Here is a 27,134-nt window from a genome sequence, read left to right on the forward strand (position 1 = left end):
GTGTCCATCAACTATTTTATCAACTTCAGTAACAGAAGACAGTATTTATGTGTGATGAAAACACACTGCTAGGTAGTCTGCTTTGATTAACTCATCACATAAATCCTCTTTTACAGGAATTTTCAAGGGGCGTTGAAAGCATTATTAGAAATGTCAAGGCTAGAATTGTCATGAACTGCAGTGTGGGGGAGCTTCAAGTGAACAATGCAGAGTGTAACAAGTTGAGAACCCACTGAATTAAAAATGTTTGATTAATTTAACTTTCTTATATGAAATCAAAACCCAAGTTTGTTTCTAATCCTTCCCTTGCTGATCAGAAAAGCACCTTCCCCTAGAACATTATTATTATTATTTAGTTTCCTGCTATGATTTCCCCGAGAACCTTTGCCAACTGGATGTCTCAGGTCAGATGGATTTTCAAGAATGACTGGACTGCTGATAAACTTTAAGTTTCCTATAATTTAATTATTGACTCAATAATTATATATCCCTTATAGATACGGAAATAAACATGATTTTTAACAGAGGTGATAGCATACAAAGAAGATCCAAATTGATTTGCAGTCCTGTGGATGATGAGAGGGTATACCACAGACTGAACACCATTTTGGAGTTCCTAGGAAACCTACAAAGACTGTAAAAACACCAGGAAAAGCCATTAGACCCTTGCAAAGAAAAGGAATTTTATGTGCTGTTACTACTAATAGACTAAAATAAAAATGAATAAAATTAGAAATAAAGTTTTGCTCTCAGTTTTTATTCCAAATTTCTTCCAGTTACTAAATGTAGGTTTTGTGATGCTAATATATATTTTAGCAGCTACAAAGCATTTTTACGAAACAATTTCCTGTCTTAAAAAATATTTACTTCATGTGCAAAATAAACACATATCATAAAGCTGGAAAGGTCTCCATTTTTTGTTTGTATATGAAAATCTAATTATTGTATGTGGTTGTTTTATTACAATACCCCATGGAAGCCATACACTGGTTGCTCAATGCTCCCATTCTCCCCTGCACACTATGCTCCCTAGCTGCATTTTCTCTTCCCTCATTAAAGATCTTCTCTCACAAGGGATGAGACTGTCACAGTCCCATTTATGAGGGAAGGAAAATATGAGCCAACAGGGAAATATTTTTGAATCCAAAATATAACTGATTTAATCAAATGGTCCATATTCAAGTGTTTTGACAAAACCTTTTTTTTTCAAGACAACATAAACTAAAGCCTCCATAGAACTACACTCGAAAATTTTGTCAATAATGTATCTAGCAATGTCTCAACAGTGTAAGTTATCTATAAACAAGGTACAGTTTTATCTACAAGTATCTAAAGCGGGGTTGCCAAGAGGATAGAGCCAGGCTCTTCTTGGTGGTGCCAAGCAATAGAACAAGAGCCAACAGCCACAAATTGATGCACAGAAAGCTCCACTGGAATGTAAAGATGAACTTCTTTACTGTGCAGGTCACCAAGCACTGGAACAGGTTGCCCAGAGAGTCTGTGGAGTCTCCCTCACTGGAGATATTCCAGAACCATCTGGACACAAACCTGTGCCACGTGGTCTGGGATGGCCCTGCTCGAGCAGGGAGGTTGGACAAGGTGACCCCTGTGGTCCCTCCCAGCCTGACCCATTCTGTGATTCTGTGAATGGTAAATCATGGGGCACCACAGTATTTGTCCACATAAATGTCTTATGTGAGTGTAGGAAAGCTAAATCCCCAAATTTAGTCATAATAGACCCAGATGTTTCTGCATTGTCAATAATACTACTGAAATTCTTACTGTTATAATCTAAGTCATAGTAGGTCAAATTTAATTTATTCAGGCAGAATTTGTTCTTCCCAGAGGAACACCTGTGAGAGGGGCTGATGGAAAGAGACAAGTGTCCCATACCTTATTCTCTTTTCGTCTACTAAACCAAATATATTTACCTGAAGTAGGTAAATATCAGCACAGTAAAACCAGAGAGCCACTGCAGCCAAGGAATGCTAAACTCTTTGCCTTCCCCAGAAAGAGAACAAACAGGATCTGTGAGAAACAGCAAATGAATGACTCAGATTCTCCAGCTTAAAGCAAGCATGCCCTCTGTGTTCCACAAGTCTTTTGGACACTAAAAGCTTTCTTCATCACAGTATTGCAAGTGAGAAAAGGTGTGATACTGCAAAGGGGGTGAAGAATGGTAAATTTGAAGTAATAATGTCATCATAACCCACTAAGATTTCTTGCTTAGGTTGTAGATTAGTGCTACAATCACGTGCTCTTAAAAAGACACATTTTTTAATCTCTTGTGTTTCTTAATGTATATACCACTTGTTTCTCTCTTCCCACACACTTTGGCAGGTAGTTTCTTTTCCATGTTTTGTTTCTCTTTCATCTGTTGGTTTTCAGGAGCAAGAACTGTGTTTGTATTTTGAATTTATAGTGCAGTAAGAACATATTGAATCTAAAGCCATAATCTAATGTAAAGACATTAAACCACCCCAAATAATAAAAGGCAGATATAAATTGTCCTAGACTGCATAGCTGTAAATGCAAGAAATATGGGTCCAGATTAAGTTGTAGTGGCATTTTGGCTGTCTCAATATAGACTAAAGAGAGATAGAACACCTGCTCTGATCTTCACAAATTGAATTTCAGCTCCTCTGTAGATTTTGAGTTCTCATTTGCATTAGCAAAGGACACCCTTTTTTTATGTAAATTGGACATTTATTCACATAGCAGAGTAGAAAATGTGCAATATGCTTGCACACAATCAATGCAAGCAACTGTGCTACAAACAAGAAAACACAAAAGAAACCGTCATTACAAGAAGTTACTACTAAGTAACTTCCAGGTTAATGCTATACTTCCCATGCTTCAGCAGCATGCAATCAGTGACGCTACTTTAACACTTATTTTCAGAAACTAACAATAATCCAGTAAGGGGGAAATATGAATTTTTCAGGTGCAAAACAGTAGTGAGATGACAGTCATCTCTCTCACATTGGAGAAGTGGGAGAAGCAGAGATTTTCTGACTGTATTTCTGAAAATAGTTCTGAGAGCCCTCACACTCCAGCAGACCTGAGCTGACATCTTTTCACCATCACAGATTGCTCACTATTCCCTGGCTACAGCAAATCCTTGCCCAACATCTGTACATGTATGTGGTTATGAACAGGTAGTCAAGCCAATGCAACACATCCTAAAATTTCTGCAAAGCAATTCATCCTCCTGCTTCAGTTATTCATCCAAAACTAACAAATACATGCAGACTTCAAACACATCATGCAGGTCAGAATTGGCAGGGTGGCTCTGATAAGTGAGGGAAACAGTGAACAAAATCATTTCTAGAACAAAAGTTACCTTAAGATAACTTCAGAAGTCTCTTTTGTATCATCTTGAGATGAGACACATTTCTTTATTCTCAATTTATTTCTCTGTGGCAGGTCCATTCTGAAGCACAAGCAAGATAGCAACCCCACCGAGAGAAAAGGAAAAAGAGAGGGAAAGTGTCTTATTCAAGGAACAGAGATACTTAAACAATGACCAGCGTATTTGTGAATGAATGCTGAAGGCACGTTTTTGATCCTAGTTATTTAATCTTATTTAAGAAAGATTGACACAGCTATTAAAGTTATCACGTAAAATTACTGCCATTTTTATGGAAATAAAGAGTGTTCGTGAAGTCGTTTGACTCTGCTAGTCCTTCTTTGCTCATAGTTAAAATGAGTAGGAAGATGGTTTTACAATGAAGAGAAGCCTCTCCCCACCACCACCAGACTATTCTTCCTGAGCCCCCCGACAGGTCCACACACACTTTAGTCTTTACACTTTAGCAATAACACAGCTGTTCCCCAAATGTGTTCAACAACTGTTCTCTAATGCCATCAGTTTCATGGTGTAAATGGGACCTAAAATAGCTGGAACATTATGTCCTTTACCATTATATCTTCCCTCCTGGCTGCCAGATCGTTCTCTTTTCCTTTTTTTGATGGATTAAGTAGAACCACAGAAATTTGTTGATTTGAAAACTAAGCAATCTCTTTAAACTGTCTCTCTGCTCATCCACTGCTATCACTGACTCCACCTGAATTCATTTTGGAGCCTGCATTACAAAAGCTTTATTCATGAGGGATTTGCATATGCAAGCAGCATTGATGAATCCAATAAAATAGACTCATTTCCTATCTAGAAACAACTTTAAAGATTTACTTTTCTGACACTGGCCCCCTTCGCTTTTCTTCTTGCCTGTCTTTTTAGGGGCATAGGTTGATCGTGCAAACATTTTATATGTAAGTAATGTCCTTTCACATGTGCCACTCTCAGTGGACTGTGCAGAAATGCCAGTGATTGCTCTAGCTTTGCACTCTTCCAAGATTTGTCAGCAGCAATGGGGCCCTACTCAAGCACCAGCATGATTTTTCTTGAAACCAGCAAAGAAAATAGGCCCTATTCCATTGCCAGAAAGCAGGACAAAATTAATTAACATAAGACTTGACACTAGAAAATCATTCTTCTCTGTGACTTACAAGCTCCCTTAGGCTCCATTGAGAGGTGTGTGGGACAACAGGCCAGCTGTTAAGATTTGTCTGTGACAGCTCTTCACTCAAGGGGTATAACTACAATTGTGTTGCACTCTGTCACACAGAAAGACAAAAAAATCCCAGGTTTGTTCCCCAGAACCTCAAAATGACACAAATCTTGCACTGGGTGCAGCAGGGAACATCAACAAGGTCAGATCACTCTGCCTCTTCCTCTCGTTCACCAATAGATGGTGGCAAAGGCCCCCTCCGAAGCTGCCATTGGACTTGCACAGTTATTTTTTCAATTCCTCTAGAAACGTAGAAAATGGGGAAGGCAGATACAGACATCTCCTTTGCAACAGTCACCTATAAACAAGTTAATAATTTTATCTTTCTAGCATACCTGTACATAATTACTTTGTTAATGCCAGCTTTCTATATCTTCAGATATGAACATATTTGTTTCTTCTTTTGTAAAGTAACTGTACTGTTTCACTTTAATTTCATGCAACAGAGCATAGAGAGGAACATCAAAGCAAGCTCTTCTAAAATAGGTTGAGGAATGGTTCTTGCTCCTAAGAGCTCAGCCCATATCTGCCTGAAAGGGAGAAGGGACCAGAGAAGAAAGACTCAGAAAGTAATTTCAAACTCCTGTTGCAGAATGCAGCATTTTGAAGAGCAAGCTGCTCTTTTCTGAACTGCCAACACTCAGGACAACTTCACATCATTTCAAGAGGCTGCACAGAGCTGCCTGCCACTCTTGGCCACCCATGTCAGGCTCAACAGAGTTTTGATGGCTTGGGGGAGCCAAGCATCAGAGTCTTGCCAAGCAGTATTTGGTGGCAAAAGAAGCAAATGCTGTTTGATTTTTATTGCAAGGCTTTTTGAGCACCATGCTTGTGCTTCAGGGAGTTGTGCAAGAAACCTACCTCTGCCTGACTTGGGAAGAGAGCAGTATGGGCAGAGCACTAAGGGTCTGCAAAGTCACTATCACACATGATACAGAACACAGGAACTCTGGATGTTTGCAAAGTACTTGTCAGAATGGCACCTGAAGTAAAGCAGATGTGCTGACCCAATTACATATCACACAATAATATCCTGCCTATCCTAATAGGACATTGCTTGTACTTCATGATGATATTCCCCACCTCATGATCCTGTGTAAAGTTGCCAGCAAATGACTGTCACATTCCACATCAGCTCTTGAGAGATGGCCAAGCTTTATTAATCTTTAATTTGAGAACAAAGACCTTTGAGTTCCTTGGGTGCAAACTGGTAAAAATAAATGTCATTTTAGTCTATTTGTTGTCAGGCTCACCTCTGAACATACTGTGCTAGTTTCTTTCATCACATACCTTTGTAGAGCACTTCACAAAGATTTTCTTTATTTATATAATTCACATAGATGCTTTTTAGTTCTTTGCTTATTTGCAGTAACTCATCTCCAAGCTGGGGATCTCTGATCAGCTTATTTGTTTAAGTACCAGTCTGTCAGTATAAATAACCCCTTGTGCATCAAGTTTTCCATCTTGAAAATAAGGGCAAAAAAAAGCTATTCACATATTATTTTTCCCTTCACATGTATAGTGAAACTTTCCCCAATATTTTGCACAGTCAATATTTTGGGTTTTGTATGGAGGCTCTAAACTATTTTTTCTAAATTATAAACCTTTTCCTTCTGAGTTTGAAATATAGGTATACAGAGAATCCAAAAAGACATTTCTAGTGACCCATGAGGCTCTATTTCTTACCAAGAGACAGAACAAGCAGCTCTGAACCAGATATCTTTGGTGTTGGATTAGGTGAGCTCCAGACATCCCTTACAACCTAAATTATTCTACAAAGTTATGATTCTATCATTTGTTCACCTATTAGTTTGCATCTCTGGATTATTTATGAGAGAAGGATTATATTCCTAAGAAAGAGATAAATTCAAAATAGAGAAGATGGATAAGTAGCTCAATTTCTGTTCTTATCAGTCCTGAGCTGCTATGAACATAAAAACTTATAAAATACTCAGGCTCCCAAAAGGCAGTACAGTGCAGGTACTAAAACTTTGCTAGATCATCACAGATAACACACAAACCTGCTAATATTTAAAGTCTAAACTGTTCCTTTTTTACCTCAGTAAGCTATCCTTGTCTTACTGGGTCTTCAGTGTGAGTTTTCCATTGTCTACACGAGGTGAGGTGGTATCTGTACTAATTTAAAAAGTGGATGCTTAGCTGTAGGACACATTCCAGTGGCTTAATTCATGCCCTGCAGAACCAGCTTGTGGTTTCGATATCATCATGCATTTATCTGAGACAAGAGGATGCCAAGAAATTGAACTAGGATTTTTCTATTGCTATTACTACTGTTGCTAGTAGTAGAAGTAGTAATAGTAGTAGTAGCATAGCAGGTTGGAGGGAGTCCAGTTATGTTCCCAGACACCATCTTATTTATTCTTCATTAGCGATTACAGCATTTTGGACAGGTTTCTGATGATGTAATATATTCCTGAGGGTTTCAATACTATGGAGTTTTTTTACAGATCAGACTGGGCGATAGTGGCAAAGAAAACTAACATTGGTCCAACCATTAAGGAAAAAAACCAAGTAATGGTTCAAACAGTTGAGCAAAAAAAGCTAGGTTAAGGGGTAGTGCTCTGGGCTGAATAGTGGTCACTCTTTTTGCCACTGTACTTACAAGAGATTCCTTGGGAAGGGTGGATTAGGGCTGTTTGTGGGACAAATAGCGTAAGAGCCTGAGGGCAAGTGAAAACACACCTACAGAAGTCCAAAGGTTTCCAAAGCCACCAGCTGTGCTCCAGTAAGACAATATGCAACAAAGACCTAGCTGACATGTGGTTTTCCCACCCAGCAGTGTTTTCTGGGTCCAGACTACTGCTTTAACCTAAACTTCTTGAACATCTGCCAGCTGGTTTGGGAGTAGTGGTGAGAGCACCATGGCTTCAGTTCATGTAGGTAGGAAAAGGGGAATGTTTGCTTATTTTTTGGTAGTCAGGGCACATAACAGAGGGAGCAGCATTCAGCCTGAAGAAAAATACTGGTAACTTCAGTATACTGAGTATAATTATTTGTAAAATCTCAGCATTTGATCCAATGCCTATTTAACTCAATGGGCGTTTTTCATTGACTTGAGGTGATAGATAAAATGGACCATTAGTGCACTTTTTAAAAGCTCTGCTGAACAAATACTTCACTGGGTGGTTCAGGTCTTTTTTATAATGTCTTGCTTTCTCTGTCAAATACTGCATTTATCTCTAGTGTTGTCCTTTACTGCAGCTTGTATTGTAACACTTTCACCTGCCTCACAGGAGGAGAAGAATTCTGAGCCTCTTTTCCTCTTAGTCATAACAGAGAATCTGCTCCATTAGTGTCCTCATACCACTGCAGCTCTGAACTTTAGGAAACTTTATTGGTGTATACAAAGGTACATTGGAGAACTTCATAGTGTATACCCAAGCTTTAAAATATTCCACTCTTTTTTCTTTAAAATTCTAATTAAACTGTTTTGATATTGAATTTCGGTTACTCTCACTTTGAAGCACAGCAGGGTGAAACAAGTGGGCAATAATTGTGGATTCATCAAATGAAAATACATGGAAGTTTTCTACTCATGAGGGACATTTCCCAGAGTAGTAGGAAGAGGAGAAGAAAAAACTTTAGGAGAGTCATCTGCATTATGCCAAATTGCCATTCCATTCAGCCTTCTAAAAAGGTCTTGTTACCTGATGATATTATGATTTAATAGCTATGATTAGGTGAAAGTAGATGCCATGGAGAAAACACAGAGCACACAGCAGTAATAAAATACAGCAGCAGGTTGTCATTTGCTGCCCACATACAGTAAACTTGTGGGTAACTCCATACATGTTAAGCACCCTGGATTCAATCCACAGAGAAACAGATCCAAAAAAAGCCACTGTCTGTAGCTGTCTGGACCAGGAATGCCTCCTACCTGCAACGGCACTAACGTGTCTGCTTTTCAATTTTTAAATGTTCTGTTTACTTGAGATGCAACACCATTGTCTAGACGAGGGAGCAGAGCATGAACAGACAGGTCAATGAGAAATGCAGTTTACCCACCTGTCACTGCTGGGCTACACTAACAAATACAGATTGTTGAAACCTGTTGATTTACTCACCATTGCACCACTAGAATAGAAATGCTCAAAACTAAGCAGTCCTGCAGCACCATTCCCCATAACAGCTGGAATTCCTGCAAAGAAAACATTATTTCTTATTAGCACACAGAAGTGGTAGGTCAGCATTTCCAGAAGCATCTTGGTTAGTTAAAGGCCTGCATGTTGGTAAATCCCATTCTGAAGCTCAAAATGCAGCATTTTAAAAGAAAACCTTTGAACAGAAGAATAATTTGATTTTCAGAAACATTGACAATGTTACTGAAAACAAAGTGTTGGAAATGAGAAATTTGCAGATAACACTGCCTTTCAACTCCCCTGTGCTTCATGAGGCAACAGTGAGTCACAGCACAAAGACCTTAGTGACAAGCAGCACTTGCTGATGCAGCAGTGTCACAATTCAAAAATATGCAGGACCACATAATTAGAAAATTAATATCTGCTGGTACTGCCATGGTGTCTCCATTCAGTGCTGTGTTTCTGCCCCTGTTTCTTCCCCACATGAGCATGGGGTAGCAGTGGCAGATCAGCTCCCCTGCCCCAGCAGCACAGCTGGAAGAACTGGGGTGGCTCTGTCTCTCAGTTATCTGAATGTTCTTCTTGCCTCATCCAGGATGAACATCAGTGCTGCCACCCTTGTGAGCCTGGGAGGACCTAAAGGTCTGGGGAACAGAGGAGAAGAGGGAGGGGTCTAACACTGCAGGCTTCTGACAGCCTGTGAATTTCTCTTTTGGCAAGTCCCAGCTCCCCAGTTTTTCTCCCCAAGCCTACTGATTTCTAGAATGAAATAAACAGCATTGCAACAATTTATGGCAGCATAACCTTTCTATTATCGGTATTATTATAGATTCACTAGCTGTTGTCCCTCCCTAAACTTCCTATCTACTTCCTATACCAGTAACAAATGAACAAAAATGGAGAATGCAGGACTCCAGGAAGGGTGTTGGCAGATGGGACACATGCAAAACAAAACACCTGTTTTGTTATTACTGAAAGAGAACGCTAATTCATTTTGAATTAAATCTGAGGCTTTCTATTTGCCTGAATCACAGCTTATTGCTGATACCCTCTCTACTCGCCATGTCAGAGTTTCTGATTTTCCATCTGGGAATTTAACAAACAACATAATTCTCCTCATAAATCTTTGTTAAGGTTTTTTGAATGCTGGCAACTTCCCCACACACAGGCACATAAATGCACTCCCGTTTCCACAGCAGAGCACTGCATCTCACAGCAGGAGAATGAAGGGGGAGAAAACCAAGAAAGCAAAAACCAGCTGTAGCACAGTCCTGAGAAAAATCAATGTTACCAAAGCTGATATATATTCAGCTTTCCCATGAATTTTGTGGTTTCTCAGAATGAAGCCAACTTTACCTCCCTTGTCAAGTAACAAAAACAATATTTTTATATGAAATGAAGTATTTGAACTGTTCCGAGAGCTCCCAGTTTCGAAAATCCTTTGCCTGAAGTAGAAAGATGAGTGAGAAAGGGAGGGCTTGGCAACAGACAGCAACAACAGGAAATCAAGACATTACCCACTCTTATTTAAAAACTGTTGCAAGCTATCCCAGAACAACATGTGTTGGCTGCCTTCCTCAACCCCACTCCCCAGCTTCCGTGTCATCATCACTGAAATCATTCACAACACACTGTCTTATCACAAAAATTAAGACTCTGACCTTCATATTCTTCCCCACCAAGGACAAGCAGCTCTTGAGGCAAAACTGTCAGTGTACCCTTACAACAGTACATAAACAAACAAAGGATTACAAGCTCCTAATGAGGTCTTTGAGGCTTTACAGATCAGGCTTCTCACATTGCTGTTCTCTGAACAAAGGAGTCTTGCTAATCATTGGATTTGTGCTTTCCAATTTTGAGAAGTTTGCAGTGTTGTTCAAATGATATTATCTGCTTTTAGATTTCTTTCTTAAGGAGCTTAACAGAGCTATCTGTCCCTTCTCTTGGCCCTGCTTCAGGAAAGTATTTGGTCACATAGTAAGTCAGCTCTTATTCATAAATTCATAGGCATGAGTCTAAAAATATTGCATCTAAATCCCAATGGAATTTCAGTATACATTGCCTGAAAAGTAAATTTCCTCAACCAAAGCTTTGCAAATGGATTCAACAACTAAAAAATAATTTTCTAGAATATGGAGAATTCTGCCTGCTGGACAAGCATCTACAAAGATGTTCTTTTGAAGGTTTTGTTCTTTCCCTGTGTGAAGTTTCCCTCCCTAAGTTCAGATATGCTGAGGCAGCAGGTCTCTATAATGCTGTCTAGAGAGTTGCAGAAAACTCTTATTCTTGCAGTGCTTTGACCTCATCTGATTTCATTTACATATTCTGCAGATTTTCAGCCTGGCCTGTCAATTTGCTTGATATATGCCTAACTCTCTCTCAGCTTCTCTTCCAAGGGTTTTATCACTCTTGTTTACTTCGGTGCACCTCCTTCTCAACAACAGTTTCTTTCTTATGCAGAAAAAGATAGCTCTTTCCTCGCCCCTTCTCTTCAGCCCAGCTGTCATTCATGGATGTAGGTGCTCCCAATTGCACAGAACTTTGCCTTTGATTTGATGAGGCTTTTTTACACCAACAAACACCACAAAATATGAATCAAACCCAAAGGGTGTTTGACTGAGAATCTAGAAAGTTAAACTGCTGAAATACGTAGTTTATAATTAAAGTACTGAGAAAATCTTTACTGAAGAATCACTAGAGCAACACTATAATTACGCTGTCCTTCATATCCTGCCATTAGCATTTCTAGAATTGACATAATAATAATGTGGTCTTTTTTCTCTTTAGGAACTGTCAGCTCTCTTTACACGATTCAAGTAAGTTTATAAAGAATATAAAGTTCTTAAATGGAAAATGCAAATGATGACTTTCATGTAAAAGACATGACAGTCACATTAGTAAGCTCATGAAAATCATGCCCATATATGTTTCAAGTCAGTAGACTAGAACACCTTTTTTCCTTTTCCATTTTTTCCCTATCTATTCAGGGTTCAAGAATTTAAAAAAAGACCTAAGAATCTCTTTTTTGAGCTCTCATTAGCTGTTCAAACCTCGTATTTTTGTAGGAACACAGACTACCTGTACTTCCAGGAGCACACAGAGAGCCCATTTCAGTCAATTGGAATCACTGAATTATCAAGCTTGGAAAAGCCCATCTCATATCATCTATCCAACCATAAGAAAGGCAGATCCTGATTGCAGACACCAAAAAGACTTTGTGCAGGTAGAAACCAAGCTGACAATAATATAAACATTTTGGGGGATGTCCCAAGAACATCCTTTGGGCTGCAGTTCCCAGCAGACCATGTTTCTTCTCCCTCATAGCAAGGAGAACACTGCAGCACCAGCTGCAGCTGGGGAGTGCCTGGGAGCCTAATTGGATTTGTATCCTCTGATCACTACATCCCTCAGGAGATGTCATTTGATTGGCATTCCTACACACTCAGAAGAGGTAAAAGAAAGTGTATGGCCCTGTGTTACTACTTTGGGGACTCTAGTGACCCTGCTGAATCTGAAAGAGAGCTGATACACATTCAAAGCACAAGCTCTAAGGAGCTGTGGCTCACAGGAGGCCTTGGCAGCCAATTTTTTTCTGTTGATTCCCAGTCAATCCTAAGTGTTGATAGACAAGAAAAACGTGTTTATGAAAAGTGCATTTTCTGTCAAGCAAGCAGCACAAGTATAATGGAGTTGAAATGAGATACTTGAATGTTTTAAATCTTTTGTGGCGTGTGGAAGAGAAATAAGTGCTAAAAGAGATCTAAATGTATTCTCTAATAGATTTTAATAACTGACTGCTTGGGAATAAATTATATTCAAAAATACACTATGTGTTCTGGACTAAATTGTGTGAAATTATACAGTTAGGCTATTTAAAGATCATCAGATGTCACATTGAGGGCAAATATATCTCATAACAGTTCTGGGGGAAGGTAAGCATCTCATGTTTGACACAGACAGCATTTAGATGTCATATATGTACATATAAAATACTGACTTACTAACAATAGGCAACAATGAGTAAAGGGAAAATGTGAATTAAATGTGAACCAAATCTCCATTTACCAAGTTAGTGTAGCACCAAAATCTTGTCATAAACTCTATGAAAGTCAGCGTATACTTGAGTCTAGTACTGCCTAAATCTACTTCTTTCATAAATCAGTTCTCACCAGCTGAGAGCAGCAATAGAAATAACCCACAGCTGACAAAACATGTCAGGACAAATGCTGCTGACAAAACCTTGAACTTTTTCTCCATTTAGAAGCCTGGTCCAGAACCGGTGTAATGAAAGGTGGCCAGGGGTTCTCACACCCTTCCAGCCAAAGTTCCTTCTTCCATGACAGACATCACAGTGGTAAAAGATGGTCTGTGTAATACTCTTTCAGGCAGTATACAGTGGAAGAAAGAATGTTTCTTTATACCACAATTAAATCAAGTTGCAGCTCCAAAATCTCCATTTTTTTGTATATAACCCAAACTTCCCTTTTACCATATATGTGACAAAGGCTTTCAACTCAAGCTTGTTGGCTTTTAAGATCAGAGAACTAGATCAAACCAGCACAACTCAGTTGTTCACCCAGTCATTCTGTGAAGCATATTTTGGTACGGCTAAGGGCTAGTCTACATCAGCTGGGAGGGGAAGGAGTGAATATGTGGGCTGTTCTGGTGTTTCCAGTTTGAAATCCCTGCAGCTTCATGATGGAGTTCTCCCAAATTACCTAGCAAGCTTCTGCCAGCTGGAGAAACCCTTCCAGAAGGGCATCATGATGAGTTGAAGCAGGTGAAGGAAGAGTTCATACGGTTGTATCTGTATTTGTCAGACATCATTTTTTAGACTTTGTCAGTCTTCCCATTGCTGTCCTGCCCTTAGCTGTCTCACACCACGTCGAGTCTATCAGATTAGCTACCTGCCCTGTAGTCCACCAGAGTCAAGCTGACCAGCTGCTAACTCACTCTTTTTTAAAAGCTGGCATGCAGGTCCATGCACTCCCCTGGTGCTCACACACTCCTAAAAGCTCATTTTCCTACTCAGCATCACAGCAATCCTGTATTGTGTAACTGCCTAGCACTATGCCGAGACCCCAGATTTCTCTGACACCTGAGAGAATAAATAATTTACCTTTAAAAGCTGTCACTGCAGCATGAAATGCTGTGAACTACATGCAAATAAAGAAAGGACAGGATATTTTCCTAGGACACTTCTTAGGCAATGTCAAAAAGAAGCATTACTTTTAAAACAGTACAGGAGAGAAAGAAGTCTTCTAATAATTTTTCAGGTCCTCATCTTACCCTGGGTTGGGCATTATGGAAAACACTGAGACACCAGCATCAGAATTCTGATGAGTTAGAGATGAAATTCAGAATGATTTTGCTATGAAGGAGCCAAAAAATGACACAGAGAGAAGCAGAGAGTCCCAAACTCAACAGGGTTATGGAGGAGACCTGGCAGTAGATGCTGCATTAAAGTGCTTGAATGGTTGATCTAAACAAAGACAGCCACTTTGTGCCTGACAGAGGCTGAGTTTCAGGCAGGTGTTAGTAAAAACCCTTTCTGAACCTATTTGGCTCTATCCCCATATTCACACATGTATGCTGGAAAATTCCCATCAGCAGCAATTATTTTCCTTCTATTTTCAGATCCCACAGCCCTCAGCAGCATTAGCACTTACCCCTCAGCTGCCTTTTTTCATTTGGCTGGCATCCAGGGCATACTCCTTCTGCACTCCAAGTACCCTGTGTAAGGCTTCAAATGACAAAGCAACAGAGGATAAGTTGGAAACCTCAGGATCAGTTGTGGATTAATGAGCCTTTGGCAGACCTTTGTACCTCCTGTTTCAAGTGCAAGGCACAATCCTTTAAACTTTCCTTATCTACATATTTACGTAGTTTACACATGTAAACTGAAAGAGCAAACAAATAAATAAAATCCCTCAGGTCCATCAAAATAAGACACCTAACTGGACAAGGTTTTCTTCCTAGAAGGAGAATCTGAGAACCAGTATGTAAGAGATGTGTTAGATCAATTAGTGCATTAAGCCATTTAAGGCTTTCATATGTGGCTAGCACAGGTTTTTCCCATGAGAATTTTTCTTGTGTTTTATAAATAAAGATAAAGTTTGGATGTTATTGGAACAGTGTCCCAAAACTTGGACAGTGCAGGCCTGGCCAATCAGGCCTGGGGGAAGGCTTCTGACTGACCAATCTGGGTGACTTTTGACAACTCGATATATATGATGAAATCAAAACAATAAAGGTCATTCCTTCTTGCCACTGAGAACTGGTGCCTTCATTACTCTGCTAGCTGCTCAACAGCGACATTCATATGCCACAGGGATGAACATAATCTAACATCTTGGGAAAATGGTATTATTCTTAGTAGCATAAATTCTGACACATACTGCAGTATGTACACTATATATTGTATATATCTACATACATTTGTTTGTTTCCTCCCTCTTATTCATTAAAGGTACGATTTTTCAAAATTGCCTAAGTGACTTTCCCACTTGAATTTAATTAAATTGCATAATTACTGAAGCTGACAGCATGAGGCCAAATGCTGCTCTTGAAATCATTGACTGCTCTGGGAATTTTGTGTGTTCAGAAGACCACAGCTTTTGCAGAGGCTGAATCTGCAAAGTCTGCATAAACGTAGCAGCCTGCCCTTTTGGAGCCAGCCATCAGAATTATGCCTGCCCAGGGATTGTTGACAAAGCCCTCAGCATATACAGCATCTGGAAAAAATCTCCATCCTTTACAGAAATGGCCTTTTCTTCTCCAGATATCTGTTGCTGTGCTTTCCCCCAGCACTTCTCTGCAGTTTGGAGAGAGAGTCATGATTAGGGAAGGTGTTCCACTGAAAAACAGCAAAATTTCTGATCCCTCTGTAGTTCCTGTGGCTGTGCCATTTCCAAATCCCAACCAACCACATTGGAGAAACACTGCTGCAGCCTATTACTATGATAACTCTAACAAAGATCACAGAACATTTCTTTCTGAGCATACAGCCATGTGGCTTTAACAGGTATTAGTCCAGAAGCCCTTTTTGCAGTAAAAAAGTGAATGCCTCATAGACTTCCTCCTGGATTCATTTTTCCTGAAGTTGCTTTACTGAGGTGGGAAAGCTGGGTAGAAAAGCATCAGCTCTTATTAGGAAAGCATAGTAATGTGGTCATGGTAACAGAACCAAATAGAAAGAAAGAAATAAACAAGCAGATTCTGCTTTGCTTGTGCAGGGTACCCTGGATCTTCTTGTTTATGAATTCCCTAAGCTGCTTTGGTAACAATACCCACCTGGACACAAATAGTTTACATTGTAAATGTAGATTGACCAGATTCATTTTGACAGAAGAGGATCAGGCATTGCTGGCAGCCCTGAATGAGTGATAGCATCTCACACCACAAAGGTTGTTGATAAGCAGCTGTGGCATGAGCTGCTAATGGTATCTGCTTCCTACTGCAAGCAGAACACAGCATCTCTCCATAGGTTTAAGAGTTAACTTGTTTAAAACTGCTAAAACAGTGCTGATCATTTTTTTATGTGATATGTCAGAGCACAAAACTGATGCCAGCACTCCTGTGAGCCAGCAGTATTAGAATGAAGTGCAAACCCCTGGGTTACGCTACATTCTTATGTGCCACAAAGATGGGGGAAGTGATTCCAGTTCTGAAGCATCTGGTAATAGCATTTGTGGAGTATGAATGGGGAACCAAATCCCAGCCTCTTTTACTCATGTGAGTAGTTTTGTGCTGATCCATTCTTAAAATAATCATCAATTCCCACTCAGTGCTTCCCCCCATAAATTAGTTCCTATGATGTATAACAGCCACTAAAAGAAGGATTGAACAGGGGAAATTAACTTGCTTTTCAGTAGCAGAGATTTATCAAGGCCACACTTTTTACTGGGACAAAAACAATTCATTTAAGCCTTATCAAGATTTCTAATTAAAAATCCTCTACTCCCAACAGCAACCCACAAATTCCGTGCCTAATTTGGAAGTTAATAATATTTCCATGCATTTCTGCTACACTCTGCTATTGCAGCAACAACTCTAGTCTGATAACAAGAGCATTGTACTCAAGCCAGCAGTAAATGACTTTCCTCATTTCTGTGTAAAAATGAAACTTAGTTTATAAAAGGGAAGTTTGAAGCTGTATTTGTCTGTGTTTCAGCTCTATTGTACGAGACAAGAAGGATTTGTCTGGTTTAGGTGTAGGTTAATGCATCAGATATTGCAGGCTTGAAAAGATTTGATTTTTTTATTGGGACTCAATCAGCTTGCACCAGGCCACCTGCTGCCTGGCAAGTCTCCCACCCGTAAGAGTTTGTGTGAACAGCTTGGACCACAGATCACAGCAATGGAATACCAAGCTTTCAACCAACTAGGCCATGAGTAGAGCTCAACTCTGCTTTTCATTAGCTGTGAGTTGGAAAAGGTCTCTTCCTTCAAAGACTTAGGTAGTGTAGGCCTTCAGCATGTTCAAGAACCAACTTTCTGTTCTGGGAGGATACGAGTAAGATTATTCTGTTCTGTGATGAATGAATATGATTTCATAGGTAATTCAAGCCTATTGTACTTTGACAGGGTTTTTTATGCAAACTACAATATGAACGTGAAAGAAATAAAAGTTTCAATCTTCACCAACACATAACAGTTCATCTTAGCTTCCACTTATAGAGAACTACTACACTGAAGAGCTTGACGCGTGACAAATCTCCACAAAGTCCAAACTCACCACCTATCTCATGTGTCTCAAAAATATTTAAGTTTGAAGCAATTCATATTCTGTCTTCATTATACATCAGTAACATCATGTCTCTGCACCATCTCAGCTTACAAGCTGCATCCTTGCTTATTATCTGTGAGATAAGAACACACAGAAGAACATTTTCTGACCACAGTGAGAGCTACAAACATTTATTTTTCTGTACATTAGCTCATTCCCTCAGTAGCCCATATATTGCTAGAGTTCGTAGGGGTTATTGCTTAAAAATAGCTAGTTTTAAGGAGCGATACAAGAGAAAAACAGGAGGCATTTTCTGATATCTATAGGGAAGGGTTTTCTAATCATCAGAATCAAAACTAACAAACGGAAGCTGTGAGTTCAAAAAATCAGACTAGATATAAGGTAGGATGTGATTCCTGTGTGACCACAAGGCCATCATGAAGTTTGACCCAAATCATATCTTCCAATATAACTGCTGAAAGCCAGACTTGACTTTCCCAATGTTAAAAAAACCACACATGAAAAAAAGCCTCTTAAAAGGAGGACCAGCCTTTCTGTTCTTAGTTTTATATAAGTTGGTTATAAATACATCCGACAGTAAAAAAGCAACTAAAGAAATGGCAGTACAAACACTAAGGGGGAAAAGCCTCAGTACAATGATTTTGTCCTTTTTTTTAAAGTCAAATTTAAATATTATCTGTCCTTGAAGTTTCAGAGGAATTTTGTTGTACATCTCTCAGTTTAATCATCTTAGGATCATTAAGAACTAAAACCAAGACAAAACTAGGAACTAGTGAGACTTTTCTGTAATCACTGAAGACTGGATCACACACCAATTTATGGACTCAGAGTTGCAGTGTACAAATCACTTGACAGACAGGGGAGCTAGCTCCTCCCTGACTAACTAGCTAGTCTCCCTAGCTAAAGAGACAACCGCTAATTGTATCTTTAAAAGACATTAAGATACCAGATAAGAAAAATCCTAATGTTGTTGTTATAACCTGGTCTAAAGCCACCTGAGCCAATACAAGTCTTTCCAATGGTTTCAGATCAGGCTGAAAATCCTGAGACAGCACCATCTCTTGAGCTGATGAGCTGATTCCTTAGCACTCATGGCAACATGCTGTAACTGCCAAGGTCACATCAACCATGAAATCCAGGCAGTTCTAGCAGTCAGCCTGCCTTGGTGACATAAGAGAAACTCCAATGGACTATGTGGTTTTTGCTGTTAGCAGTTTGCCCTCAATGCACAGGGAAAGAGAGGAAAAGGAACAGTCTCAACTCTGACACTCTACCTGATTCTCTGGCTTGTTTTTCCTATTTTTTTTTCTCCCAGATTTAAATACTGTACACCTCATATGGTGATTATTTTTACTTATTCAGATTCTAAGACGTGTTTTTTCCTCTGCTCTGTAAATGAAAGTGATATGTGTCTTGGCCTTTTGAGCTGATATTACTTGTGTGTAAATAGGTTGATGTTGGAAGACCACAGCTTGACATTCTGTGTGCTGCTATGTAGCTTTTAGGGATGTAACTTTGTTAGGTAAAGCACAGCTAGACAGTTGTAATGAAAAAAGAATTACAACTGACAGAAATAACAGAACTAAATTAGCCCAGAGCATTTACCCAGCAACTCACTAAAACCCTGAAAGAGCAAAAGCTCACAACAGTCCTTCAGCACAGACTTCAAACAATCTAGAAAATGCTGTCCACCTTATAACACTCATTCATCTCAGTCCAAAGAGGCTGCAGCACAACTGTTCCTCTGGGACAACCTGACCTTGAGCTCTGAAATCATGCAGCCCAAACCAGCACACTAAATGCCCTACTCCTCCACCTCCTATCAATAACTCCTGCTCAGGTAAGCAGCTAAAGTGGAAGTAAATACAATGCCATTTCTGCAACTTTGTAATTTTCTATGCATTAACAATCACTTTTCCACAGAGACAATAAATATCCAAACTCCTTCATACACATCTAATTATTGCATAGTATCTGATAACCCAAGTTCCATCCATCCTGACCTAAATCATAATCACAGGAAATGCACTTTGAAACTCAATAGTCCAGCTGAATTCATATTAATTCTGATGAGCATGGAAATAAGGACTGCTGCAGAAGGTTCAGAAAATCTAGAAAGGATTTCATTATGTAATACAGCTATTGTAAAACATTAAATTAATAAATACAAGCCTTCTTCCTACATATGAGATCCCATTAAAAAGAGCTCCAAAATTTATCACTTCCTCTCCTACTATTGTCAGGGGGCTGATGTCACAAATTTGGGTTCTCTGGAGATACAGGCTTATCTTCTTGCCACAGATGAAAGATTTATTGATACTGAAACAGCTTTAAATAAGAGTTTTGCTCAAAAGCTGTAAGCAAACTTGAATGTATAAAACCAGCAAAAAATACCTAGTTGTCATAAATTTTGTGATGATAATACATTTTCTGCTTTCAGACTTAAATCTGTATCTAATCACTACTCACAAGGGCACTTAATGTAAAGAGCACATTACCTTCATTTCTGTATGAAGCAGGTGGTTTCTTCCACCTTTCGTCTGAAACATCTGGTGCTGGCCACATTCAGAGACGAGTTTGTAGAGCAGATTGATATCAATTCTAATTTGGTATGGTAAATCCTCTGAGACAAATTCCACCATAGTGTGCAGATGTACCATGACTCTGAAGTCAACAATTTGGCATAATTTATATAATTATGGATTTGTCCCAGGTTGGCTGGATATGGGTTTTGAGGTTTTATTGCAGTCCTCCTTCTCCTTTTTAAGTAGGATTTTATTGGATTTTAATTTAAAAATATTCACAATTGTGTTTCTGTAGCATATTAACTCCTGAATATACAAATTAATTTTATATAGGGCTACTGAATTCAAACAGGGAAAAAATCCCCTGTTTCATGAGATGGTCACATGAGCCATATCAAGCAGTATGATGGCCAGCAATCATATGTAAGTGCCTGTTCTCTAGATCTCACAGCACAATTGCTTCTTCTTCACCAAGTGTTTCCAGGATCTACAAACAAAACTGGAAGTATTGTCTCCAGCTGTGTTGCTCAACATAAGGAACACTTCATCAGTAGGAACGCTTTTGACCACCTGCAGCCTGTCCTGACAGTCACAAATGCATCTTTTCCTTCCTTCACAAATGCATATGGAAGGGAATTTAAAGCAGAAGCTGTGATTTTTTTACCTGGGAACAATTTGAGAGCTTGTGACCTGTGCAGACAGGAAATGCACAGATGGTCTAGTAAGTCCTGGGAACAAAGCAAGGAGAGGAATGAATAGCCTTGTCCTCATCCTTCTCTGTCTTTTGGGAAGATACCTGTAGACTCTGATTTCTTTCCCAATGAGAACTGATTTATTTTTACACATTGCCTGCTAGAAAAGGTTGTGTTCATGTTGGAATTGGAAAATACTTTTTCTTTTATGAGAACTATAATCCTGTTTCTCAAATTGCATTAAACAATCTATTTTCCAGAATTTGTGAAAGGACTAATGGTCATACAATCATTTCCTATGCATGCCTTTGGTTATATGTACATCAGGTAATGATAACACCACAAAAAGGCTGTTATACAAAGGTAAACTTAAAAACTAAAGAGTTTGTATAATCCAGCTGGTGACAGACCACTCAAAACTGAAACCAAGCCTCCATGAATTCAATTGCAATAATACAATCAATCTATATTTTACTTTTATTTCTGGATTAAAAATAGATTCCTGCATGCATCCTGCATACAACAAATACCAAGTATTCATTACAATCAATAGAGTGTATTATATTGTGACCTCTCAGTGGTAGCAAGATCTTTCACCCAGCAGAAATCATTCTATGTGAAGGGCTCTTGAGCACAAATTAAATGAAAGTAGACTGCAATTGAGGGAAATTATAGTCATAACTGCTGTAGAAACGAAGTCAACTCTTTCTCTGCACGATCACAGCTAACCGTGCAGATGCTCTCTACTATCAGCATTGATGTAGGTGCCAAAATTCCTTCCTGCTACAGGAGTTTTAATAAAATGCTTTTTTTCTAAATGGATGTGTCATTGGCACGACACAAAAACAAAGACAAAAACAAGCCTTTAAAATACAATAGGAGCCCAGGAAGCAATTTGATCTACCAGTGCTGTTATAGTATAAATTAGTGTCTAATGACAGATACTACACTTCAGTTATGAATAAGAAATCACACATTGCCTGCCTAAGTGATATGTGTGGAATTGTACTAAGTACACTTAAAGGTCTCCTGCTCGAAGAAGTCTGACAGAATCACACTGTTAAAAACCATAAACATGTGCTTGCTTAGAAAACTGAATTTCTTCTTTTTTCCTTCCAAATGCTTCTTCAGCATAGATTTTACAACTTTGTTTTTTCCTCTACAAAGTTTATAAAATCAAGTCATAGGTTCTACAAGGTAGTAAAGCATCAGAATCCAAGGTAGCTTGACAATAGCCCAAAAGTTAAGAACACTTAATACAATCTGTTTGCCAACAGCTACCAATTTAAAATACAAAATATTATTACTTATGACCATATTAATCAAAGAGAAATCACTAACTGATAAAATGTATTGCAGTCAGGAAAGGATCATAGAAAGGGTAGAGATACTGTTTTTTTGAGCAGAGACACCAACTTCAGGGCTCTAAGCCTTTAAACAGAAGATCCAGTTTAGCAGAGATTTTGAGCTGTCTAGGAGAATAAATAGGCCTTTCATGAAGGTAGAAACCCCTCAGTTTTCCCAAATAAATGAATGCAAAATGCACACTTCTCCTTTAGGACACAAAGACATTAAATGTAGATTACTGAAGGAGCACAGGCAACTTTATTTCAAATACACCAGTGAGTAAGCAAAAAAAACTTTAGAAAATGGTTAAAATCTATTTAAGGATATGTTCATTTTAAAAGATATACTTCACAAACATATCAACTAAAAGCATCCTCTTTTCATGCTAACTCCTAGTACGTGTTAAAGATTAATTTACAGTACTGACTTCTCAAAGAGAAAAATGCAAATAAAAAGAAAATATGTTATCTTAATTGAGCTGCTTGCAGGAAACATACCCATTTCCATCAATAAGAAACAGCATGCTCTGGGGACCAGGACAGATGGATGACTGGCAAATGTTGAGAAGTCTGAATCGATCATCTCTGACATCACATAAGGATTCCCTTCTCTTTCCATTCTGAAATTGTTAAAAGCTGAGAAGTGCAGGAAAATATCGGAGGAGAGGAAACATCTTTTTGCCCATGGAAAAATAAATGTGAGAACATACTATCTTTTACTTATGCCTTCAGCTCCTTATTGATTCAAGAAATATTTGCATACATATATATAATTTTTTCCCATTAAAGATTTTGGAAAAATGTAAAGGAAAGTCAAATTACTATTTATCTTATCGTGGCCAAGTCCCTTTCATAGGGAATCATCAATCTGCTATAATTGGACCCATCAGTTGCATCCCACACATTTCCAAGCCAGCTAAATCTGGCAAGATTCCAAATACTGCCTTTACTCTGGGTATCTCCAGAAAATTTCTGGCTACAGAAATCTTGTCTAAAGCCCTCTGCAAGAGATCTTTTAGTTCTAGAGCCCAGGGCCAGGAACCAGTGGTAAGGCCCAACTCAAGTCTGCTGATAGGCATGTTTTCCCAGAATTAGACCTATCTGTAGGCTCATATTTCAATAAATAAATAAAACAAACATTCACTGGAATGTCCTACAAACACGTACTTCAGTTTTAGCTAGTGCTAGAGCATCACAATATTTGTAAAAAAAAACAAAAAATACTTGAAAAACATCTTTGATTGGAGCATTGAGCTTTTCCAGAAGGATGTTGAACTCACCTCCTTTTCTTTTACAGCTATGTCTCTTTTACAGCATTGGAGCACTATTTTTTTTTTCCATCATCTAGTTGAAATTTTCCCATGTCTGCTGTCTCCCCTTCTTTATCAGCAGCTGAACAAGGATCACATGAAAATCAGTGATGCTGCCTGTAGCAACCCTTCTATTCTACCACAGCAAAAACATCTGCTGAGACCTTGGTTGGCCTCTTACTGCTTCCTAGGTACATTCACCACCACCACCATAAAATAGATATTTTTCTCTACATTGAAGGTCACAGTCATAAATGACACTCATAAAACAAAGAAAAATTCTTGTCCTGACAGGGGCATATTCCCCACACTGTCACACTATTGCTTCTATGTCTATGTACCAGAGAATCAACAGACTGCATTGAAGGAGAGCTCCTGCAGCAGGTTATAAATAGGCTCCCTGCGCAGAGCACAGGCCATGTGTTGTTATCCTAACAGCACGAGGCTGCCTCCAATCCCAGTGTCAGCCACCTATGGAACACCTGTGTGGTGCTGCCCAGGTGCCTTCTGACCACCCAAATACTGCTCCTCCTTGCTTTTGCTAATCAGTATTTATGGGAGGAGGATGTGTATTGCGTGCAATTACAGAAGCATCTCCTCCTATGGGCCTGCAATTAAAAAAAATCACTTTGTGCTAATGTTTCCTTAAAAAGGGCATTGTCATATACAATAATTCATCAGCACAGTAATATAAACATGAAATTAAGGCATAAGGAGCCTCTCTAACATAATGATCCGTGAAACAGATAACTTCACAAGCTATTGTTAAGGGCTTTCAGGCTGGAGAACACAGATACTCTTTCTTGAAACAAGAAGTCAATACTTATCCCTGGGCTCTTCATTTGTCAATTTCCTTCACAAGTCTCCCTGTAGCCACAATGTGGGTCCTGGCTAATTTTAAAACCCCTTGTAAACTGAACCTTGTCTCAAGCTGAGCTCTCCAAATTGGGTAGTGAGGTCAACTCACCAAACATCTAAGCCCCCAGCTATACAATCAATCATGAAGTCAGGATTTCAGGCTGTGTGTATTTTAAAGTGTGTTTTAAATAAAACAGTACTGAAACACTCTTAGCCACCTGACCTGTTAGTCCTAGTAGTAAATAGATCCACTTAGCAAAACCCTGCTGTCACAAAGAGATTAATTTAAATTAAAATAACCCTTTCTTCCTCCTCTCATCAGTTACCACCTAATAGATCAGCTTATAAGACATAAACCAAAGAGCAAGTCAAAAGCAATTAAGGAAGATTTTGTGCATGCTCAGAGGTGGCCACACATGAAATCTGAGAATAAAATTCTGAAAAACTGATCACACTACAACTCAGGAAACCTGTAATCTGAAAATCACTTTTTTTTCCCTCCCCACTAACAAATCGGTTTCTTAAGATTAGAGAATTATATTGCTGTTTATGAGTTACATAGAAAATATTTGCACCCTCTGTGTATTATTTTCTGAGCTATACCTTGTTGTTAGCTCCTTTCAGCCTGCTCAATATTTGCACTGATTGTCTCCATTCCTTGCTGCTGACTCTCATGACTCTTGCCATTAATTTGCAGCCTAAAGAAATTATTGTGGAAACCTCCTGAAATATCTCACTTGCTTGGTGCATAAAATTAGGCACTTCTACAACAAAAGCTGCAGCTTCATCAAACAGCCAAGTTCTAAACAGGATTACTTGAGTCTTGATTTCATTCCTTTAGGCTCTACACTGTCATGTAATCATTAATAAAGCAAGTGTAATTTTTACACCTAGAACAATTTACCCTTTGGTTGGGGAAAAAAGCATTCCAATTGATCTGAGCTAAATTCCCAAGAATCCCTGGGAAAAAGGCCAAGTAGTAAAAATAAAACCATTTCAGCACAAGACCAAAGAAAGCAAAGTAGAACAGGTTTTTGATCTTATCCTTTAGACAACTGTTGACCTACAGCAAAACAAATTATAATCACTTTTAACTAATCAGATTGCTGCCTTTTCCAGTCTTACTTTTTCTTTATCTCTACTAATATAAGGAGTAGATGGAACATGGGATTCCTTACTGCAGTCATGTTATCCCACAACTTCAGAAAGAATACAAGACCATTATTTTCATATGCAACCAACAAAGCAATATTATTTGGAAATAAACTTTTAACCTTTAGCTTAGGACAGAAGTTTCACTCTACCTTCTCCGTACTAGAATTAGTAAGTTGCTTCAGCTATGTGAGAAGCTTTGTTAGCTGACTACAGGACAGCTTGCAATTTGCTTAAATGGAGTAAAAACTTACTAAGAATTTTCCTTAGATCTATAATGTTAACAAGCGACCAAGTAAATGCACTAACATGTAAGTACTTCAATCTGGGAGATGTGGTATACAAGGTGTCAGAGAGAGAAATCACATATATTCACGTATTAGTATCATTTTACCTCAAGAAGCTACCAAAAGGATCCTGTTAATATGTCAACATTTTTACTTGCTATGAATTTCAGCCTCTTCTCTCTGCTGAAGCACTGTTGGTTTTTTTCTGGGTAATAGGAAGAACAGGTCTATAAAATTCCTTCCAGGCTGAACAGCAAAAACAGCAGCTGCAGGAGGTATGAGTGGCTTCTTGGCAGAAAAGCATTCTGTCATACATCAGACCCACACTCATTAGTCTTAGTGAGCATTGCTACAGTCAGAATTAACTGTTATGCACAGGACTCAAGGATATTTTAGCCCCAAACAATGAAAAAACATATGTATTTTAACACTAAAAGCAATGGTGGCATCACCTTAGCTGCACTCCTAATTCTTTTGAACAGGATGCAAAACTAATGCCCTCCTGTTAGTTCAGTTGAAGACTTCCAAAACATTAAATAGAAAATATAACACAGTCTTGTAAAGGAGCAAAATAAAGAAAAACCTAATATGAAAATAACCAGGAAAAAAACTCATCATTATTTGGATCTACTTCTGCACAGTACTGAGCACAGACTGAACATTAAATATTAAGCATTACTAAGCATTAAGAGGTCTCATTACCATTCAGGTAACATCTAACAGAATCAGGTCTTTTACGAGGAGATAGTAGCTACAGAAAAGGTCATAGTAGCATTTTTAATCAGTCCATCTCAAAGCAGCCCAAGAAAGACGCTGGTATCATTATGCCCGTTTCACAGATTAGGAAATTGAGGCAAAAAGCTTCATCAAGATTTGACAAGCTACTATTAGAGCTAAAAACAGAACCCCGTTCTCTTAAATCTTCATCTAGTCTAGTCACGAGCTTTTCAGGAGAAAAAGGAGACAGCTGTTCTTGGACAATGATAAAGACCTGACTTTTCAGAGGTGCAGACAGCAAGGGAGATAGACACTTAAAGCCTACAGAAAAAAAGCACTTATTTTTTCCCTCCTTACAGCCAACACAGTCGCCAGATCAATAAGCAGCCTGGAGTGTTAAGACCATGTTTCTTGGCCTGGTTTCACATGGCATCGCAGACAAACAAATCCAACTGCCCCCAACGGGTTGTTCTGAAGTGAATACAATTCTCTTCAGACAGAAAAGTTGTGTGCACAGGACAAGTTATAGGATCAAGACATAATAGCAAGATGAATTATTAATTTTAGAATGTTTAAAATTGCAACATCCCTTTAAACATAAACTATTTCCTACATAGTCTTGACAGTACTCTCATTAAATGCTAATAGATGATTCTGTAATAAACAGAACCTTAAAAATGAATCACATTTATATGCCTTGGGATGTCATGAATAACAGTGTTTTGCAACTTAGGAGTGCAGAGAATCTTTTTTTTATGATGCATTGACAACCCCTTCTTGGTGTTGAACAACACTTCATAGTGCCTCACATTATAAATGTATTTCCT

General features: G+C 38.7%; 2 long non-coding RNA genes across 5 annotated transcripts; one reads left to right on the forward strand and one right to left on the reverse strand.

Annotated features, from left to right (window-relative positions):
• Window positions 1–5,866: 5,866 nt before the first annotated feature.
• LOC146441196 (uncharacterized) lies at window positions 5,867–23,778 on the reverse strand. Of its 4 annotated transcripts, none has more exons than XR_014850422.1 (6): window positions 23,635–23,778; window positions 23,264–23,375; window positions 22,482–22,619; window positions 17,409–17,532; window positions 8,598–8,730; window positions 5,867–6,034 (listed from the first exon to the last, which is right to left on the reverse strand). It is a non-coding gene; the product is annotated as an uncharacterized LOC146441196 (long non-coding RNA). The 4 variants fall into 4 exon arrangements; XR_014850424.1 differs by lacking the exon at window positions 23,635–23,778 and adding an exon at window positions 23,458–23,623; XR_014850421.1 differs by lacking the exon at window positions 23,635–23,778 and having other exon boundaries at window positions 23,264–23,623.
• LOC146441197 (uncharacterized) lies at window positions 9,080–12,459 on the forward strand. The gene is made up of 4 exons (XR_014850420.1): window positions 9,080–9,313; window positions 11,459–11,487; window positions 11,737–11,888; window positions 12,003–12,459. It is a non-coding gene; the product is annotated as an uncharacterized LOC146441197 (long non-coding RNA).
• Window positions 23,779–27,134: the final 3,356 nt, after the last annotated feature.

This window comes from Lichenostomus cassidix, chromosome 2, assembly GCF_008360975.1.
Source record: "Lichenostomus cassidix isolate B80296 chromosome 2, HeHo_3.0, whole genome shotgun sequence".
In the NCBI taxonomy this organism is placed as follows: domain Eukaryota; kingdom Metazoa; phylum Chordata; class Aves; order Passeriformes; family Meliphagidae; genus Lichenostomus; species Lichenostomus cassidix.